We start from the raw sequence: 19,049 nt of genomic DNA on the forward strand, positions 1-19,049 counted from the left end.
GTTCTTCTAAGTCAGGTTTTTTTTGTGCTGCATATTTCGCCTGGTGTCAACACTCACTTGACTACTGATCCCTATGTGCTTCTTTAAAAGAAAACCTATCATATGATTACTACAAGTTAGTTATTGGACTAAAACTGTCGATTTTTTATTTGTTTTATCCAACACCATTTTCCATTTTATGATATCTTTGAAAATAGTACAGATACTTTTTGAAAAGCATGATCAAACTGTTGTGGGAAATCAACCACAGTTTATAACATCTATAGCAGTGGTTCCCAACCTGGGGAGAGTTCACGGGGGGGGGCGTGATCTCATTTGCTTTTCTGGGGCAGAAATGAGTGAGGTTCAGAATGACATGTGGAGTGCATCACATGTATACGCGTGATCTCATTTGCTTTGAGGTCAAACATGCATAAAATGTTCCACTATAATTTAATTGTAAAATTAATACATTTTAAAATGTTATTAAAATCATATGCTTGCAATGCCAAGGCCAATCTAAAAAAGTATAATAATGGCAGAGAAATGTATAAGCGGTAATTCCCCGGGAAAAAGTGTAAACGTCAATGACCCGCGCCTAATCAGTTTCAGCTAGCAGCTCGTTTTTCCTGCAGTCAGAGCATCACTATTTTATGAATAAAACAACATGTCTAAGAACGTAAAAGTGCTGATGACTCATCATCAAAAAAGAAAGTAAGGCTATATCTCGAGAGTTATCTTAACTTCGGTTTTATTGAAGGACAGGACTCGGCCAGAATGTGTCATTTGTGGCGAGAAGCTAGCTAATGACAGCATGAAGCCAAGCAAAATGCAACGACACTAGGAAACAAAACACCAGGAGACTATTGGTGAAGGTCAGGATTTTTTTGAGAGGAAGAAGCAGTTGGCACTATCAAAAAGATCCACAGACATCAGAAAAGCATTTGAAAGAGCAGGCAGTGATTTACACAGAGCCATGGAGGCGTCATTTGAGTGTTTGCTATTAATTGCCAAGGCTAAAAAGCCACACAATATTGGAGAGCAGCTAATAAAACCCGCCTGCCTGAAAATTGTAGAGAGGCTGTGTGGCCCACAGGTGGTGGATAAAGTGAGAACCGTCCCACTCTCTGACAACACTGTCAAAGACAGAATTGATAAAATGGCTGGAGATTGTCAAAACCAGCTGCACGAGAAGCTTAGGAATGTTCCCTTTGCCATTCAGTTGGATGAAACAACAACAGTGTCAGACGAATCCGTGCTCATCGTTTATGTGCAATATATTGACGGTGATGATTTGAAACAAGACATTCTTATGTCTACCAATCTAGCCACAACAACAACAGGCCAAGATATTTTTATAGCTATGGACTCATATCTCTCGTCCAACAATCTGCCCTACGAGAATATTGTTGCATGCTGCACTGATGGGGATGCAGCATTGATGGGCAAAAACAAGGGATTTAACAGCCGATTGAAGGAAAAAGCCCCGGGGTGCGTAATTTTCCACTGCATGCTACATCGCCAAGCATTGGCCAGTACAAAAATTTCGGAAGACCTTAGTAACACCCTGGCAACTGTTGTTAAAGTTGTAAACTTTATTAAGGCTCGCCCTACTGTTTGCCCAACTGTGTGAGGATGAAGCGCATCAAACACTGCTGTTACACACAGAGGTACGCTGGTTGTGCTTGTGCGTTTTATGGAACTGCAGGAAAAAATAAAGGAATTCTTGCAAGATCACAATCGACCACTGTGCGAACAGCTGACTGATGCGTTTTGGATCAAAACGGCATACCTAGCGGATACATTCACTCTCTACAATGAGACAAACAAGCGGATGCAGGGTCCTGAATCAAACGTCATGCAGTGCAAAGATTCTCACCGACGCTTTTGTGAGGAAACTGGAGTACAGAGTTGGAAAATTTTTAAAAGGGGAGCTACAACAATTTCCACTGCTGATGAAACAGTCTGGTGGCACTGTGCCTGCGTCTTTACGCACTGAGTTTACCAGGCACATGAACATGCTTCGGGAGGAAATTAAATCCTGTTTTGCCGATGTTGACGAATAAAGCCTGTGCCTTCTCCCCGCACCAAACCAGTGGTGCGTGTATCCAGTCCAGTACGGCCCGTGCCTGCTCCTCGCACTAGACCAGTGGTGCGTGTATCCAGTCCGGCACGGCCCGTGCCTGCTCCTCGCACCAAACTAGTGGTGCATGTTCCCAGCCCGGTGCGGCCCGTGCCTGTTCCTCGCACCAGACCAGTGGTGCGTGTCCCCAGCCCGGTACGGCTGGTGCCAGAGAAGTCCGCTCCACTGGTGCCTAGTCTAGCTCCGGTCAGCTGCTCCACTCCGGTGCCAGAGCAGTACGCTCCACCGGTGTCTAGTCCAGCTCCGGTCAGCTGCTCCACTCCTGTGCCAGAGCAGTCCGCTCCACCGGTGCCCAGTCCAGCTCTGGTCAGCTGCTCCAGTCCAGAGCCAGAGCAGTCCGCTCCACCGGGGTCCAGTTCAGCTCCGGTCAGCGGCTCCACTCCAGTGCCTGAGCAGTCCGCTCTACCGGTGCCTAGTCCCGGTCAGCTGCTCCAGTCCAGAGCCAGAGCAGTCTGCTCCACCGGGGTCCAGTTCAGCTCCGGTCAGCGGCTCCACACCAGGGTCCAGACAGGGCTTGGTGCATCGCGGGGGGATTGCCGGTCCAGGCCCAGACGTCAGCCCCTCTCCAGGGTCGGGGCCTCCCGCACCAGGGTCCAGACAGGGCTTGGTGCATTGTGGGAGGACTGAGAGGGGAAGCATCGCGCCGAGGTCCAGACCGGACCAGGGGTGCAACGGGGAGGCAGAAGGGGAGAGGACGTCACGCCCGGAGCCGGAGCCGCCACCGATTAATCAGGTTGGTGCGGCCGGAGTCCGCACCTTTGGGGGGGTACTGTCACTAGAATGCTAGAGGTTATCATGTGAATATCTAGGTATCTATGTGTAGATCTAGAATATATACAGTGGGGAAAAAAAGTATTTAGTCAGCCACCAATTGTGCAACTTCTCCCACTTAAAAAGATGAGAGAGGCCTGTAATTTTCATCATAGGTACACGTCAACTATGACAGACAAAATGAGGAAAAAAAATCCAGAAAATCACAATGTAGGATTTTTTATGAATTTATTTGCAAATTATGGTGGAAAATAAGTATTTGGTCAATAACAAAAGTTTCCCAATACTTTGTTATATTCCCTTTGTTGGCAATGACACAGGTCAAACGTTTTCTGTAAGTCTTCACAAGGTTTTCACACACTGTTGCTGGTATTTTGGCCCATTCCTCCATGCAGATCTCCTCTAGAGCAGTGATGTTTTGGGGCTGTCGCTGGGCAACACGGACTTTCAACTCCCTCCAAAGATTTTCTATGGGGTTGAGATCTGGAGACTGGCTAGGCCACTCCAGGACCTTGAAATGCTTCTTACGAAGCCACTCCTTCGTTGCCCGGGCGGTGTGTTTGGGATCATTGTCATGCTGAAAGACCCAGCCACGTTTCATCTTCAATGCCCTTGCTGATGGCAGGAGGTTTTCACTCAAAATCACATGATACATGGCCCCATTCATTCTTTCCTTTACACGGATCAGTCGTCCTGGTCCCTTTGCAGAAAAACAGCCCCAAAGCATGATGTTTCCACCCCCATGCTTCACAGTAGGTATGGTGTTCTTTGGATGCAACTCAGCATTCTTTGTCCTCCAAACACGACAAGTTCTATTTTGGTTTCATCTGACCATATGACATATGACATTCTCCCAATCCTCTTCTGGATCATCCAAATGCACTCTAGCAAACTTCAGACGGGCCTGGACATGTACTGGCTTAAGCAGGGGGACAGGTCTCGCACTGCAGGATTTGAGTCCCTGGCGGCGTAGTGTGTTACTGATGGTAGGCTTTGTTACTTTGGTCCCAGCTCTCTGCAGGTCATTCACTAGGTCCCCCCGTGTGGTTCTAGGATTTTTGCTCACCGTTCTTGTGATCATTTTGACCCCACGGTGTGAGATCTTGCATGGAGCCCCAGATCGAGAGAGATTATCAGTGGTCTTGTATGTCTTCCATTTCCTAATAATTGCTCCCACAGTTGATTTCTTCAAACCAAGCTGCTTACCTATTGCAGATTCAGTCTTCCCAGCCTGGTGCAGGTCTACAATTTTGTTTCTGGTGTCCTTTGACAGCTCTTTGGTCTTGGCCATAGTGGAGTTTGGAGTGTGACTGTTTGAGGTTGTGGACAGGTGTCTTTTATACTGATAACAAGTTCAAACAGGTGCCATTAATACAGGTAACAAGTGGAGGACAGAGGAGCCTCTTAAAGAAGAAGTTACAGGTCTGTGAGAGCCAGAAATCTTGCTTGTTTGTAGGTGACCAAATACTTATTTTCCACCATAATTTGCAAATAAATTCATGAAAAATCCTACAATGTGATTTTCTGGATTTTTTTTCCTCAATTTGTCTGTCATAGTTAACGTGTACCTATGATGAAAATTACAGGCCTCTCTCATCTTTTTAAGTGGGAGAACTTGCACAATTGGTGGCTGACTAAATACTTTTTTTCCCCACTGTATTTCTATGTTGGCCGGGTGTGGTTCCCAATCAGAGGCACCTGTCGCTCTTTGTCTCTGATTGTGGATCATACTTAGGTAGCCATTTTGCCTACCTATGTTGTGGGATCTTGACTCTTGTTTGGCTTGTTTGTGTGTAGCCATTGTGAGCTTCACGTTTCGTTGTTTTGTCGTGTGTTAACTTAATTAATAAACATGTATGCATTCCACGCTGCACCTTGGTCCAATCCTGTACTCAACGAACGTGACACACCCAGATTGGCCAAACAGGGTTATTCAGCTTTTCTTAGATACAAGTAGGGGGCGCTCCAAGGAAAAAAGGTTGGGAACCACTGATCTATAGCACATCATATAGGTATCAAGTTAGTAGTATCACTTTCATTTCACATCATTCAGATCAAACCAGGTTCTTTATGTACAGTGCCTTCAGAAAGTAATCACACCCAATGTTCCCTCTAATTGTTTTCGGCACTGAGCAAATTTCAGGTCTGCTGAGCGCAAACTTTAACATTGTGAAAATGTTGTGCAACTTCCGGGGTGTGTTTACTGTGAACACTGAGGCTGTACCCGCTTTAAGTTACAGTTTTAACAGCGGCCAAGTAGGCTGCTGTGCTATTTGATCATAATGTAGGCATACCAGAGTGGCCTACCATCAAAAATAATGGAGAAAAATGCATCCCATAACATTTTAACATGGAAATAGCTGTTCTGTCAGTAGCAGCAAATGTGTGGTGTTCAATATAGGCCTACATTCCATGAGACTTAAGCAAAAAACATGCAGGGCTTGCCATTAACCTGTTTGTCCACTTGTCCTTCAGACAAGGTGGTGACTGAAAATGTTGTGTTGTTTGATGCAAGAAACCACTTTACAAAATAAAATTCATTATTATTCCCGTACCAATTTTAGAGAGAAACAGACAAATTAAGCTACCCTCTGCCTATTGGCTACTTAGCTTATTTAAGACCATCTCAAAATACAACTCTGCCCCTTTAAGACATAAAAAAAAACTATTTACCTGACTCGCTTTTCAAAGATGTCTAGAAATGCACACATTCTGTGATCTTGTAGGAAGCAACCACTCCCCCATTGTTGACTAGAAATTAGCCATAACTGGGCTAATAACTCACTAACCAGCAAAGAATATGAACAAATGTGCACAGGCGGCTGGCTACATGCAGCTCTCGCTTTGATATCAAAACAAGCGCATCTAATCGTGCCCACTCATGCTATAAACACAGTCCAGTTCAAAATGAATGGCACAGATCCATACATGGCAATGGCTATTTGCATACAGGCCTACTGCAGCTCTGATTGGTTATCAAATCAAATCAAATGTTATTGGTCACATACACATATTTAGCAGATGTTATTCTGGGAGTAGCGAAATGCTTGTGTTCCTAACAGTGCAGCACACCGGTCTGTGTACAGGCCTGAGTCCTGCCTGTCAATGCAATATAATCTTCCTCCATTGTGCTCTGCTTACAATAAAATATCTCGCACAGTTAGGGTTGCATACTAAGTTCGTTTTGTTTTGGTATGTTACATTGAAAGTGGCTAATATTGCGTTGATACGAGCACATTTCCCACAGTAGAGCGAAACGTTAATAGTGTTAACTAAAGTTCAATCTCGTGCTTCTCTGCGCAGGCTGATATTTCTTCTGTGCTGTTCACACCCCTTTACTTTATTTTGTTATTTTTTTGTTACAGCCTGGATTTCAAATTGATTACATTTAGATTTTGTGTCACTAATCTACACACAATACCCCATAATGTCAAAGTGGAATTTTGTTTATAGAATTTCTTTGAAATTAATAGAAAATGTAAAGCTGAACTGTCAATAAGTATTCAACCCTATTTTATGGCAAGCCTAAATAAGTTAAAGAGTAGAAATGTGATTAACAAATCGTCTAATACGTTCCATGGACTCACTCTGTGTGCAATAATAGTGGTTAACATGATTTTTGAATGACTACCCCATCTCTGTACCCCTCAAAATTATCTGTAAGGTCCCGCAATCGAGTAGTGAATTTCAAACACAGTTTCAATCACAAAGACCAGGGACGTATTTCAATGCCTCGCAAAGAAGGGCACCAATTGGTAGATGTGTAAAAAATTTTTAAAGCAGACACTGAATATGGTGGTTTTAAAACAGTTACATAGTTTAATGGTTGTGATATGAGAAAACTGAAGATGGATAAGCAACATTGTAGTTACTCCACAATACTAACCTACCTACAGTGCATTTGGAAAGTATTCTGACCCCTTCACTTTATCCACATTTTGTTACGTTACAGCCTTATTCTAAAATTGATTAAATCGTTTTTTTCCCCTCATCAATCTACACATAATACCCCATAATGACAAAGAAAAAACCGTTTTTTAGAAAAATGTGCTAATGTATAAAAAACAAAAAACGGAAATATCACATTTACATAAGTATTCAGACCCTTTACTCAATACTTTGTTGAAGCACCTTTGGCAGCGATTACAGCCTCGAGTCTTCTTTGGTATGACGCTACAAATTTGGCACACCTGTATTTGGGGAGTTTTTCCCCATTCTTCTCTGCAGAGCCTTTCAAGCTCTGTCAGGTTGGATGGGGAGCGTCGCTGCACAGCTATTTTCAGGTCACTCAAGAGATGTTCGATTGGGTTCAAGTCTGGGCTCTGGCTGGGCCACTCAAGGACATTGAGACTTGTCACGAAGCCACTACTACGTTGTCTTGGCTGTGTGCTTAGGGTTGTTGTCCTGCTGGAAGGTGAACCTTTGCCCCAGTCTGAGGTTCTGAGCGCTCTGGAGCAGGTTTTCATCAAGAATCTCTCTGTACTTTGCTCCATTCATCTTTCCCTCGATCCTGACTAGTCTCCCTGCCGCTGAAAAACATCCCCACAGCATGATGCTGCCACCACCATGCTTCACCGTAGGTATATTATTGGCCAGGTGATAAGTGGTGCCTGGTTTCCTCCAGACGTGACGCTTAGCATTCAAGCCAAAGAGTTCAATCTTGGTTTCATCAGACCAGAGAATCTTGTTTCTCATGGTCTGAGAGTCCTTTAGGTGCCTTTTGGCAAGCTCCAAGCGGGATGTCATGTGCCTTTTTACTGAGGAGTGGCTTCCGGCTGGCCACTCTACCATAAAGGCCTGATTGGAAGGTTCTCCAATCTCCACAGAGGAACTCTGGAGCTCTGTCAGAGTGACCATCGTGTTCTTGGTCACCTCCCTAACCAAGGTCCTTCTCCCCCGATTGCTCAGTTTGGCCTGGCGACCAGCTCTGGGAAGAGTCTTGGTGGTTCCAAACTTCTTCCATTTAAGAATGATGGAGGCCACTGTGTTTTTGGGGACCTTCAATGCTTTCTTTTGTACCCTTCCCCAGATCTGTGCCTTGCACAGTCCTGTCTCGGAGCTCTACTTCGACCTCATGGCTTGGTTTTTGCTCTGACATGCACTGTCAACTGTGGGACCTTATATAGACAGGTGTGTGCCTTTCCAAATCATGTCCAATCAATTGAATTTATCACAGGTGGACTCCAATCAAGTTGTAGAAACATCTCAAGGATGATCAATGGAAACAGGATGCACCTGAGCTCAATTTCGAGTCTCATAGCAAAGGGTCTGAATACTTATGTAAATAAGGTATCTGTTTTTTGCTTGCAATACATTTGCAAACATTTCTAAAAGCCTGTTTTCACTTCATCATTATGGGGTATTGTGTGTAGATTGATGACGGAACATTTTAATTTAGTCCATTTTAGAATAAGGCTATAACGTAACAAAATGTGGAAAAAGTGAACAGGTCTGAATTCTTTCCGAATGCACTGTAAATGATAGAGCGAAAAGAACGTATCCTATTTGGATGCACTTAAGTAATACTGCAAAAAATGTGACAAAGAAATTAACTTTGTCCTGAATACAAAGCATTATGTTTGGGGCAAATCCAACACAACACATCGCTGAGTACCACTCTTCATATTTTCAAGCATGGTGGTGGCTGCATCATGTTATGGGTATATGCTTGTCATTGGCAAGGACTAGGGAGTTTTTTTTTAGGATGAAAATAAACGGAATACAGCTATAAGCACAGGCAAAATCCTAGAGGAAAACCTGGTTAAGTCTGCTTTCCAAAAAACACTGGGAGATGAATTCACCTTTCCGCAGGACAATAACCTAAAACACAAGGCCAAATGTACACTGGAGTTGCTTACCAAGACGAGATTGAATGTTCCTGAGTGGCATAGTTACAGTTTTGACTTAAAATCGTCTTGACAATCTATGGCAAGACTTGAAAACGTCTGTCTAGCAATGATCAACAATCAACTTGACAGAGCTTGAAGAATTTTTAATAAGAATAATGGGAAAATATTGTACAATCCAGGTGTGCAAATCTCTAAGAGACTTACTGAAAAAGACAGCTGTATTCACTGCGCTAGGTGTTTCTACAAAGCATTGACTCAGTGGTGTGAATACTTATGTAAATGAGATAGTTCTTTATTTCATTTTCCAAAAAAATTGCAAAAAAAACATGTTTTCACTTTGTCGTTATGGGGTATTGTGTGTAGATGGGTGAGAGAAAAAAAATATTTAATCGATTTTGAATTCATGCTGTAACACAACAAAATGTGGAATAAGTCAAGGGGTATGAATACTTTCTGAAGGCACTGAATGAATATACACAATTAGAAAATGACTGCTTAGCCAGAAATGACAGTCTTTCTACAATAATGAATTCCCCCACGTCAAATGAGTAAACATGTAAAGTATGGGTACTGCCTACAATGCAAACTATAGGCATTGGTTGAATAAAAATTGTGGGGAATCATTTGTTTCAACAGAGGTTTTTTTTTAAGCAGTTGAATCATTGGTACCAATGTTGTTCATACCTGGAGCATACTCCACATACCTGGTTCACATTGTTGCGAGATGATCAAGATCTATATCTATCATCTATGGCTGTTTCAGGAGCCTAGTTGGAATGTCCACTGAAAGCGCATTACAGTTATCTAGGACCTAGGGGACAGGTGAAGAACATCTGGGTTTTCCTTCCCTATGTTGGATCCATGTTTTGTCTCACTCCTGTGTTGTTGTTGTTGTTCTTGCAAGAATAAGGGTGCATTGTTGGTGCCACTTTCTTACCAGCACCATATCCACCACATTTTTTCTTCATAGGAAGAACAACATTTGTAACCGTAACTCGACAATTGTAAAATCCACAAAAGAAGTAACCAACTAAAAAAGTATATGTAATCAGGGATGTAGTGGAGGGTACACGCACGTAAATGCCGTTTACGCAGCTTTTTATTTGTGAAATAGCGTTTAGGCCCTACTCACCTTTTTATTTTGTTAATTATTGTTTACTCACTTTTGTGTTCCCAGCGTTGATCAACGCTCAGAAGGCACATTTTCTAATCGTGCCTGCCTCTGCGAATGAGTGGAATCATGAATGATTCAGGCATGCTCATTATGTTCGCCTGCACCCCGGATTTACCTTGTTAGCAGAGAATTCGTAGAGCTCGCCAGCTTGCAGTCCTAAAACCCGGAAATAAGTTACCTCTGGTTCGTTCTGCCATCCCTATGGGAAACATTTATGGGGAACGAATAGGGTTTTGTAATAACACAGGCTTAGGAGATCTAATACGTTTACTATATTAACAACATTACATTATCATAAACATCACAATTATCCAAACCACAAGCTAGAACTAGCACATTTTCTTGTCACTGGTAGAATCGGGAAGTTTCAACCCCCTGTGTATTGGTCTGCTCATAGTGAACCAGAAAGTCTGGCATTCATGATACCGCCCACTAGTTAGAGGGGGCGTGGCCACAAACTTGACTAATGGCGTTGTTTACTTCGAACGACCAACACACAGTAATCCCAGAACTTCTCTAGGCAAGAGTTTTTTTTTTACTTTAGTTTTTCACTGTTTGACAGTGTGTATACCAAAAGATAGTTATATGATTTAGCTGATGGCTTTCAGAGTACACTACAAGAATGTAACGTTAGCTAGCTAACTTACCCAGCTAGGCTAGCAAGCTAGCTAACGTTAGGTTACCTGTGCCAATTTAGTGATGCTAGTTAGCTAACAGCAAGCTGTTTGTTATGGGGTTACAGGTGGTTAGAGGTAGCCTGAGGACCACAGAGTACCTTCCAGACCATGTAATCAATTTAGTCTACCCCTCCTCTCTTATTACTTACTTTTATTTTTGTAAAACTCAGGTTATCTGGATTCATTCCACAGTGCCCTGCTGACAAATACCCCAAAGCAGGGACATTTTGGGTACACAAGCATGAGAGAGCGGACACATCTTGCGGTTATGGAGCACAACAAGATTGTGGGCCAGAAACCAGCAAGGACACTGAAAGGTATAAAATCAAGACTACAACAGTAATGACACAACCACCTCATTATTCTCTCTGCAGATTCTCAAAACACAATACAAAGACATGTCTACAAAATTCCCCTGCAAAGGGCTACTATTGGCAAGAATGATTTGTCAAAGTCAATGGGCTGGGGGAGGTTTACAGACAGTACTTTGAGATGAGGAAGGGGGTTCTGGTTGTGCTTAGACATTTCTCCTCAATCTCCCATACACATCAATTCATACTGTGTAAGAACTGCCTTCCTAAGACATTTCACACCTTTAGCCCCCTAGCCCATTCACTTTGTTGACTGATCTTTCCTCTCAAAAGCAGCTCCCAATGTCCCCTCATTGTCCCTAAACAATAAGCTAGCCGGTCCCATTCGGTTGATACCTTTACCAACAAAGGCATGTTGCGTAAAGTGTAAAATGCTAAGACCACAACCATTTTTTTCCAGGAGACGTGCATCACCAGCAAATCTTTTGCAAGAGGACCAAACAGTTGGTGGTTAAGAAGCCCTACACCACTTTCGGTAGAATCTTATCCAGCTGGCCAGTCACCGCAGACAGGACAAGCCCATAGCCATAAGCACAAAGAGTCTCAGCTTCCCCAGCACACCATTGCCAGTGTATCGAAGCCGGATAAAGGACTATGGCTGCGTTTACACAAGCAGCCCAATTCTGATATTTTTTTAACTAATTGTTCTTTTGACCAAATAAATCAGTTCTGAAAAGATCTGATGTGATTAAGACCAAAAAAATATCAGAATTGGGCTGCCTGTGTAAACGCAGCTAATTATTAGAATCAGGTGTGCTAGATTAGGGTTGGAGTGTGAACCGACAGGATGGTAGCTCTCCAGGAACAGGGTTGGAGAGCCCTGATGTAGAACCCCCATATAATAAATATGGGCATTTTCTATCAATCTTCTACATTTGTCTGCCCTTATGGATTCACAGAAGATATTGATATAAGCTGCACAGGGCTCTGTAGCATCAAACAGATGCTAGATATTCAAATAATGTTTGTTTATTTGTAAAATATAGGAGAGTGTACACTATTTAATGCTAACTCAAGAGAACTGGGTATTCAACAACAATGTTATATGGTCAAAGTAATACAAAATAAATAGTATGAACAGTATAGTAAAGTTCAGTGTGTCTCAGGTGTAGAGACACACAAGTGCAGAGAACTGTAGTTACAGATTGTTACACCAGATAATGTGATTTACCCAAAGATTTTTGCAGACATCTTGTCTATTTCAAGTCTTCTCTCATTGATCGAGACAGGTGGGTGTCCAAACCAAAGTGCTGCATGTCATGATGACAGAGACCTGTCTCGAGCAATGAGTGAGAAGACTTGAAATAGACACGATGGCGGAGCACATATTGTTGGATTACTATATGGAGCAAAAAACATTTATTTTAATAATGGAGCATTTTCTAAATTCAAACTGATTCCCTGCAACTGGACATTTTATGAGACTCCTGTTTCCCAGAATCGAGGACGAAGACGGCATCGCTAAGGTTGGTCAAAAAGTATCTGTGCTACACCATACAGTACCTCTCCTGTAACGGATACCTAAAATCTTTGGTTAAATCACATTATCTGGTGTAACAATCTGTAGCTAAGATAACTGGTTATCAGCAGATGGGAGATGTGGTCATGATGAAATTGCCATTCCAATGAAACATACAGTAAATTTAGGGAATACTTGTAAAGCTGTGGGAGGAGCGTTGTCATGATGAAACTGCCATTCAGCTCCTCATGAGTAATCTGCTTAAAATCCAGCATAATGTCTAATCTCTCGAGAGGGATACAGTTCACTGGATACAGTTCTGCTACAATGACACAAGAAGGTAAAGGAATTATGTTTCTGTATCTAGAATCCACTCCAGGAAGAAGCCCAGGCACTGTAAGACAAAAAAAAAAAAAAATATTCTCTATTGTACAGTTTCAATAGCCTAGGTAGGTAGGCAGACAATATCTACCTACAGCCATGTCTATCAGGCATGCTTAGGCAAATATGTTTATAGTAAAACCAGCTGTTTTAGAGATTTACAACAGTCAATTGTTGTATAATTGTTTCTCCTCACTGTTTGGTAGTAAATTTAGCTAGCTAGCTTGCTGGATATGCAATACTTGTTATTTACATCTGTTTGGAATCATATCTTGCATCATGTCAACCCTCGACAATTATGTTACATAGCTAGCTAGTCAAATTATTTACAGTTGCTGATGTTACACATGTTCGCTAACAAGTTACAAATGCAAGGCGTAGGCACCAGGCTAACTAGATAGCCAACTCCAGTCGTGTGCTAACATTTGCTGGTAAACCTAACTTTAGGTAGCGGTTTGTAATGTTGTAGCTAGCCATATCTACGACTAAAAAGCAAAGAGGTTTTACAATTGAGATACAAAAGATATCAGATTGTAAAACCTCTTCTATTTTTTGTCATAGATATAGCTACCGGTAGTTGTTTAGCTAGCTAAACTTAGCTAATTAGCTAGTACCTAGATAGCTAGCTAAATTAGCAAACAGAAAAATAATTTGATTTCCTCCCACTGTAACACAGTAGTACATTAGCCAGCAATACATAATATGGGTTTCAGTAGATAAACTAAAGTTAGCTAGCTAGCTAGGTGGCTTGCAAAAAAAATTACTTACTTAGCTGGGCACCATATTTGTCATCTGCCCTCTTGCTTGCATCGGCTGTAGCTGAGCTAACGTTAGCTAAATCCAACTCTTTGTTTCCAATCCTCTACGCTATATTCCGGTTGAAACATGTATGGTTGAACGTCACCATGTAGCTAATAGATGCACCATTGTCAAATTCGTGTTATTTAGTAAATATGTTCTTAAAACTGCATTGTTGGTTAAGGGCTTGTAAGTAAGTAAGCATTTCAAGGTAAGGTCTACACCTGTTTTATTCGGCGCAATCACTTGAAGCCATTGCGTCTGGTCAGTTCTTTCAGTGTTGCCCAAAGGATTGTGGTTAGTGTCCACCTCCTTTTAAGAAAAGCCCGCCTTGGGGGAGGGACGGGGGCCAGAGCACGACGCGCTGCCCAACACAAGTTGTAGTCTTTCAAAGACTAGAAAATATGTCTGCTTGTATATTTACAAATGAATCGTCCGATAGGAACATCGCTGAAAGATGTCCAATGGCTCTATCAAACAAGGACAACCATATCTACACCCACAAAAATGTATAGTGTGATCAGTATAACATAGAGCCGAAATGCCACAAAGCAGGACTACATATATTTTTGGATCTGCCCCCCGTCTTGTGCAGGTTTTTGATTGACACAATACCTGTTAGCAAAGGTGTCAGCTAAATATGACGTGCAGTTGCTTGCAGGGATTTATTTTTTATTTTATTTCACCTTTATTTAACCAGGTAAGCCAGTTGAGAACAAGTTCTCATTTACAACTGCGACCTGGCCAAGATAAAGCAAAGCAGTGCGGAAAAAACAACAACAACACAGAGTTACATATGGAATAAACAAAAACGTACAGTCGATAACACAATAAAAAATCTATATACAGTGTGTGCAAATGTAGTAAGTTATGGAGGTAAGGCAATAAATAGGCCATAGTGCAAAATAATTAAAATTATAATTTAGTATTAACACTGGAGTGATAGATGTGCAGAACATGATGTGCAAATAGAGATACTGGGGTGCAAATGAGCAAAATAAATAACAATGTAAATAACAATTTGTGGATGAGGTAGTTGGGTGGGCTAATTACAGATGGGCTGTGTACAGGTGCAGTGATCGGTAAGCTGCACTGACAACTGATGCTTAAAGATAGTGAGGGAGATAAGTGTCTCCAGCTTCAGAGAATTTTGCAGTTCGTTCCAGTCATTTGCAGCAAAGAACTGGAAGGAATGGCGACCAAAGGAGGTGTTGGCTTTGGGGATGACCAGTGAGATATACCTGCTGGAACGCATACTACGGGGGGGTGTTGCTATGGTGACCAATGAGCTAAGATAAGGCAGGGATTTGCCTATAAGGGATTTATAGATGACCTGAAGCCAGTGGGTTTGAACCCTGTGGCACCCCCATAGAGACTGCCAGAGGTCCAGACAACAGGCCTTGCATGATGTCTACTTTGATGCTAATTAGCATTTTTGAATCTGAGAGTAAATAGAGCCGAATATATTGATAAATGTCACCTTGTCAGAGAGATTTACATGGTGATCAAAACGTCACGCCAGGGTAAGCCTACACGAAACACAGCCCTTATTTTAATATGTATATGAACTGAATATGCTTGTCAACAACTGCCAGTGTTTTTTTTGTAGCCTAATCTGACTTACTGTTACCGTCAATCTTATGCATTCTAACAACTGATCAGGGGCGGTGTGTTCATTAGGGCGATATGGGCGACGCACTGCCAAACGGGAAAAGGAAGGGTTTTTTTTCTAATCAATTATATCACGGCAACAGTAGTTATCAGTGTTCTAATCTAGACGTCTGATCTGCCACTAAATGTCCAATCAGGCTAAAGCCGTGCTTCAAATGTCCCCGCCCGTTTTGGGGCGATTTCAGTCAGGTTGAAAATCGCCCAGAAGTCTCTCATAGCCTCTAATGTAAAATAATTTTTTTTCAAATATCAGAGCTTTCAATACAATCTCTATGGGTTTCTGAGGGCTTGCACTTACGCGCTTCGTCATACGTAACATAACCATGAACGTAACTAAGAAAAGAGCGGGTAGCCTCATCAATCAATTCACTACTACTGTCAAAATGGCTAGCCTTCAGTGCAACTCGATTGTCTCTTTGAAAGAAGTTCCTTTTTGTCGGCGAACAAATCAAGATAAATTGGCAACGAAACAATTAGGACCTCCCAGACCAAATTGAATAATTCAACAGGTTTCTACTAAGCAGAGTCGTGAACACTGTCTACAAGAATCGAGACGACCTCATAGAATGTTTTGAAGCCATTCGGACGGGTTCATTGGGTTCATTTGACCAGCCCACCGTGAGAGAGGCATCTGGCTACGTGAGGATGCTACATGATGAAGATTTTATTTTTTTCCTGCGGCTTTTTCACAAAATCATGCCCCACGTCGACATTCTGTACCAGAAGCTACAGAAGAAGGACATCGATGCTGTCTTTATCAAACGTGCCCTCGACAGCTTCACAAGCAGTGTGCAGGCCATAAGGTAAGATTAAACAATATCATTCGATCTTTCTCAAAGCAGAGCTTTATTTGAAAATGTATGCATGAAAGGAGACTGCATTTGTGTTTGAAATTACATTATTCTCATTATATATGGCCAGTGGTGTAATCTAGCTTATTTTATATACTATGTGTACTGTACAGTGGTGCTCATAAGTGTATGAACACATTCTAAAGTTGACTAAAAAGAGGAATAAAAAAATCATCTTTTGGAAATTGATCTTAATTACTTAATTAAAAAAGTTGGAAAATCCAACCTTTAAGGACACCAATTTTCTTTTCTTTTTTATTCCTCTTTTTAGTTAACTTTAGCATGGGATCATAAGCTTATGAGCACCACTGTATACTGTGCTGAACATCCAGGCTATGTGAGACACAAAGGCTAACTTAAACACTAAAGACTTTATGCATCCCTGCCCATTTTAAGTGGAACTGAAGTATTTGTACTATACATGGATACATTGCATATACCTGTGCATCACATAGACAACAGTACTGTACAAAGCCAACAAACACATTGGTCTGTTTGCCTTCAGGGACTCCTCTCAACAGCAGCTGCAAGAAGCAACAGGAGCCAAAAGACCCAGAACAGCTTTGAGAGAAGAGGAGAAGCAGAGGCTGTCTGAAGAGGTCTGCAACACCATCCTGGATCACACCAAAGAAAGGTTCTCTTTCTCTGGCCACCTTGTGAGTGCTACCTTACTGCAAGCAGACATGTTTGAAAGGTACTGCCATTCATTTCCTGATGAGGCTCTGAATGCCACTGTGAATGCATACCCCATGCTGAGCAAGGCAAAGCTCAAGACAGAACTATCTCTGATCTATGAGAATCCTGAATTCAAGGGATGCTGTGGTGCACTGGCACTGTACCAGGTTCTCATGAGCTACAACCTCCAGGAGACGTTCTCTGAGACTGTGACTCTGTTGAACATCCTCATAACTACTCCCATGACAACAGCTGAAGCTGAGAGATGTTTCTCAACTTTGACACGAGTTAAGACATTCCTGCGAAATTCAATGGGCCAGGAACGTCTGAATGCACTGGCCATGCTTTCCATGGAGAGGGAACTAGTCCTCAGCATGCCTGATTTCAATGAGAAAGTCATTGAACGCTTTGCTGTATTGAAACAGAGAAGAGAACAGTTTCAGTACAAGTAATGTAGCCTCTCTCTCTCTTTGTCCCTCCCTGTCTGTCTCTTTAACACACACACGCCCAAATCAGTTCACAGTTGATGTTGTTTAAAATAGTTATTTTTCATTTTAAAAAAGTTTTTAAAAAAATAATCTGTTCATGTTCATTTTTACAAATCTATACAATTGGCCAGAATATGGTTGTTCATATTTACAAATCTATACAATTGGCCAGAATATGGTTGTTCGTTTTTACAAAGCCATACAGATAGCTGTGTTTACCTTTTCTAGAAATTACTTTCAAATTCTGTTTTCAGGCAAAATGTCTATCACTGTCCATTTTCACAAATCTATACAAGAGGGCAGAATATGGAAGTCTATAAAAATGTCTTATTACCAATAACTTGCATCAATGTTTTCAGTAGCCTCTATCAAAAGCTCCTGCTTGCTTGTTGTGAATTATGCTCAGGTGCACATATTTCCAATTCAACCATGAGGCAAAAAAATGTGGTAAAAGCTCTTGTTGATCCTGCAATCTGAACAAATACCAAGATGCTGTATTTTCAGCTGATATTTCATTTGTTTATGGAAATGCATATTGTTTATGCAGTGTTGAGGAATGTGAAAGAACACCCTTGATTATTTTTACTGTGATAACTTATTTTGATTTTGTAAGCCAACACTTTTGAGATCAGTCAATAAATGCTTCTGGTATTGACTTATATGCTGCCCCTGTCTTCATGTTGTTGCTGGACATATCTTTTTAAAAATGTGTGTAGGTCACCTAAATCATCAGAAAGATTGCCCCCCCTGAGAATTTTTTCAGGAGCCGCCACTGCAACTGATCAGTAATTGCGATAGAGCTTTGGCAACTTCCAATGTATTTAACTAAACATGGCTATTCATTTGATGAAACCTCCCTTCAAGCATACGGAGGAGCCGCCTACAACAACAAACTGAAGTTATAGACTATATATTAAATCCGTTTGCCAGCTCTAGGTAGGCTACACAAGTGGCACAAATTGATTTGCAATAACTCCAGTGATATCTTCATTTCAACATATTTATTGTATCAAATGGTAGCCTACAATGGCATTTAAATTAATAGCTACTCAATGGCCAACAGATGCAAATGTATCATTATCCACATTCAACATCAGTTTCAATGAGGACTTTTCCCCATAAAAGAAGCATGCGAGGGAGTTCCATAACTTCCATTTCAAATTTGCACTCGCGCAGTCATCGAGACCCAAGAACTGAGCATGCATAAAACAGTTCGCTTGATACCGTTTTCCATAAGCAAAGTCGATGTGGTATGTGGTTTATTCCAACTCCGAGCAAATTTATCTAATGGGCTCTAGTGCACCCAAAGTCGTTTTCCATTGGTTTGTCGCCATTATTTCTTGATGTTCATCAGTTCTACTGTGCTAATATGTTTTGTCTCCATTAATACAATCTAAATAGCCTACATACAACTGGTAAAAAGTTGTCATGACATGCACGAGTGCTGCTCGGTCACTCAAGTGACTCTGCCAATAGTGGACTAAGCTGTCCGCTGCAGTGCTCTATGGGGAGTGATTCAGGCCAGAATTCAGCCGAGTGAAGCCACTGATACCTCTCACCAAGTCACCTAACGTCTTCCTAGCGCCATAAGATACCGCCATGAATTAACATGGACTGTCAATGGAGACAAGTTTTTTTCCAAGGCATCAAACTGCCGACGTGTTCACGTCACGTGCATGTCACATACACGTCATGTAGACATACTGTAACGTGGCACTGAAACGTTACGTGTCAGTTTGCATGTACATTAATTATGAAAGAT

The sequence above is a fragment of the Coregonus clupeaformis genome, chromosome 18 (genome assembly GCF_020615455.1).
Source record: "Coregonus clupeaformis isolate EN_2021a chromosome 18, ASM2061545v1, whole genome shotgun sequence".
Classification (NCBI taxonomy): domain Eukaryota; kingdom Metazoa; phylum Chordata; class Actinopteri; order Salmoniformes; family Salmonidae; genus Coregonus; species Coregonus clupeaformis.